The 3,819-nt window shown below is 35.5% G+C and overlaps 1 non-coding gene across 1 annotated transcript; it reads left to right on the plus strand.

The window, feature by feature from the left end:
• Nucleotides 1-265: 265 nt before the first annotated feature.
• LOC120613089 (5S ribosomal RNA) lies at nt 266-384 on the plus strand. Its single transcript, XR_005655597.1, has one exon. It is a non-coding gene; the product is annotated as a 5S ribosomal RNA (ribosomal RNA).
• Nucleotides 385-3,819: the final 3,435 nt, after the last annotated feature.

The following is a 3,819-nucleotide window of genomic DNA, read 5'->3' on the forward strand; positions in this document are numbered from 1 at the left end:
GCATATTATTTTGAATACGTAACTCACAAAGAATTTAAAGAATTGAGTGAAATTGCTATAAGAGAAAAACATCTCCATCCATTATCATATATTCATTTATGAGAAAATGTCTCTTTGGCACTTTCATCCATAAAAACAAAAAATAAAGACAGAATTGATACTGAACCCTGTCTCATTCTAGCAATTAATAAAATCATGTATGTTTATAAGAATGAATGGGAGGTGTAGAAACAATTCCATGCATCTCATTAAAAAATGCATTGTCATCTACAGCCATGCTACCCTGAACAAGCCCGATCCCATCTGATCTCGGAAGCTAAGCAGGGTCAGGCCTGGTTAGTACTTGGATGGGAGACCACCTAGGAAGACCAGGTGCTGTAGGCGTAAAAATTTTAAAAAATAAGGGATTGTAAACTGACAAGTTCCATACAATCTGTGAGGTCAACCAAGGGTTGCCTCACCTAAAAAAAAAATGCATTGTCAAATAAATGTTAACATTTTATGATCAGTAATTATTTTCCAAAAAAATTTAATACCTTATTTTCAATCCATTATACATTGCTATTCATTGCAATGCTAATTCAGATCAGAAGAAATTTAACACTTACCTTACGGTCACTTGATATTAAAAAAATCAGTGTTTATATGGTTTTCTGAGGTTAATAATAGAGTGAACTATAAAATGGCTTTTAAGCATTAGAATACAATGGCCTGCCATGGATGAACCTTACAAATATAATGAAGAAAGGGAAAAAAGCAAGTCACAAAGGCTATATGCTGTATGATTCTCTTCATATAAAGTTCAAACAGGCAAAACTAATCTATATCAGCCATCAACAAACCTTTTCTGTAAAGGAAAAGATAGTAGATATTTTAGATCTTGTGAGCCATAAGGTCTCTACCTCAACGACTCAAATCAGGCATTGTGACATGAAAACCACCAGAGAGTACAAAGTCAAGGGGGCATGACTATGTTTCAATAAAACTGTTTACCAAAAAAAAAAAAAAAAAAAGAAAAGAAAAGAAAAGAAAAGGTCGGATTCCACATGTGAGCTATAGTATGGAAACCCCTGATCTATATTGCTTAGAGGTGCACACATATATGTAGCACCATAATAAAGCTATGATTACCTCTGTGGGAGAAGCAATGCTACGAATGGTCAGGTGTAGGGTGACAGTAATTTGTTTTTTTGACCTCAGTTAGTTATTACAATGTCGTTCACTATACAAATATTTACTAAACTTTACATACGTTTTATGTCTTTTTCTGTGTATTATATTTTAAAATAGAATTCTATAATAATTCCAAATTAGTAGTTGATAGATGGTCACGGGGATGAGGAACACGGCATAGGGAATGCAGTCAGCAGTAATGGAATGGCTAGGTGGAGAGCCAGAGGAGAGAAAGAGCAATCAGGGGTATCGTTCTATAAACTATATAAATGTCTAACCAATGTACTGTACACTTGAAACTGATCAAATTTAAAAAAGAATAAACCCAAATAAAGGGGAAAAATTATAAAATAATTCTTCCATTTTATTGCATTTTGTTAAATGACACGCTACAAAATTATATTCACTTACTTTTATGCCAATAATAAAAACATTCCTTTCTTTACACACTCAACAAAGCATGTTGCTAGTTGCTTGACCTCAAAAATCACAATTCCAGGAAATTAGCCCAAGAAACTAATTGCACAAGAGAAAAACTGAACGCACAAGGAAATTTTCCCCATTGTTACTTGTTCTGGTAAAATCTTAGAAATACCCTAAGTAGCCATCAATGAAACGTTTGTGAAATAAATTATGGAAGATTATATTGCCATTAAAAGTGATAATGCAAATCTATATTTATTGGCATGTGGACATACCATGAAATGAAAATAAGCGGGTTACAAAATAACATACAGTATAATTCTATATGTATAATAGTTTATGCATATACATTTATAGAAAATATTCCGTAAAGTTCTGTTTGTGATTATCTAAACTCAAGGATTGGAATCAAAACTGTGATACAGCTTCCAGCCTGTACAGGAGCTTCTTCTTCTACAGATATATTTCTTCTTCAGTCTAATATAGTCAAAGGCAAGTATTCAGGGAGCTACAATGATTTGGTCATTTCTATATCATGAATCAAAATACTGCACAGTATTTGGTCAAGAGGACCCTGCCAGAGGAATGTTCTGATTTATTAAACTTGTCTCCCTAAGAATGATAAAGTAGCTGAATCGATCATTTTAGACACTCTCTTCTTTGCCTGGATCTTAGGAAATAAGCCAGTAAGACATAAGGTCCTCACATGTGATGCGGCAGCCTTAAGGAAAGGAGCCAGTGGAAGGCTGATTCTACTCTGAGTATGCAATTATGATCCAACCTTCACACTGAGAGGGACTGCTGTTAAGTGTTTTAAGCCCTGGTTACAGAAGCTGAGAACACACCCAAGACCTCGGGATGATTCTCTCAAACCAAACGCTACTCTTCTTGATCACCCTGAGACAGAAAAAAAGAAGAGTGGGTAACAGGGATCCATACAACGCAAGCATGGTCCGGAGAGAGACATTAACTTTGTATTAACTACAATTAACATTCATCCCATTGGAAAGGATTTTCAACTCATGAGTCATCTATCAAGGGCCAATGGGGAGGGAGAATGAATTGATAATATTGTGTGATTGATGCCATTTCTATATTTCCCTTTTTTCCCATATGCATAACAAATGAGGTCATTTTTTCATGTCTGGTGTTAAGATTTGAACCATACAGATGAGGCATGGATAACTAAAAACAACATAAATATATGCATAGACAACTGTCTGCAAGTATGTGTATAAAACAATGGTGGTTATTTTTCTGTATTGTTGCTCTGTGATTTTTTTTTTTACTTTCTGCTTTGTACGTTTTTGTATTTTTAATCTTTATAATAAATGTGTACCGTTTTCCCATGACAAAAAATAACTTAATAATGCTGTTTTAAAAATACTTTCTCCTGAAAATACAACCCCTTAGAGCTATTCCTCCTTTCTTTTCTTCATCTTTTTCTTCATTATCGACTCATCTTTTCCAATAAGACTCCCACCCCTACCACTAGACTGAAAGTGTACTCTCCAAGGTCAACCTTATCACTGCGAAATCCTGTGTCTTTATTTTTGAGAACTCTCCCCAGAATTCAGCATAGTCAAGCCCTCTCAGCTTAGCAAAATGTCTCCTTGGCTATTCATTCTCTTTTTTTTTCCCACCTAACTTCCTGCCTACAACTCATGTGTCGTTTTGATTGGCTTTATTTCCTCTGCTGGTTGTGAAGTGTAATCTCAAGCCTCAAACCTTAGAACACTGCTCCTAGCTATGGCTCAGGGTCATTACATCCTGGATGACTGTCCAGACTGCATTCACCATGCAGAGTGTTCTCTGAGCTCGTGCTCCACCTCCGTAACTGCCAATTCCACCAGGAAATCTTGACATTTCCTTAAACCTTACATGTCTAAAACAACATCTGCTGGCCCAAATCAGTTTTCCCTCTGGACTGTCCTCTTTCTGCCCACCGAACTAGGTCATAATTTCATTGCTTTTGTAATAGCCTTTGGCCAGAAACAAAGAAAAGGCACAAAGTGATCTTTAGCTACAGTAGAAAGATCAAAACAGAATAAATGGTGAGTCTGAATACAAGAATAGTTTTTAGAGCTCATTTCATAAAAGAACTCAGACCAATATATCTTCACGCCAATTTAAGTGTAGCCATGAGAGTAAATTTAGCTTCAATGCTGGAGTTAGTCCCTCAAGAGAAATGAGTTCATTACCAATATTAACACCTTATTCTCC

Source organism: Pteropus medius, unplaced genomic scaffold (assembly GCF_902729225.1).
Source record: "Pteropus medius unplaced genomic scaffold, Ma_sr-lr_union100, whole genome shotgun sequence".
Lineage (NCBI taxonomy): Eukaryota > Metazoa > Chordata > Mammalia > Chiroptera > Pteropodidae > Pteropus > Pteropus medius.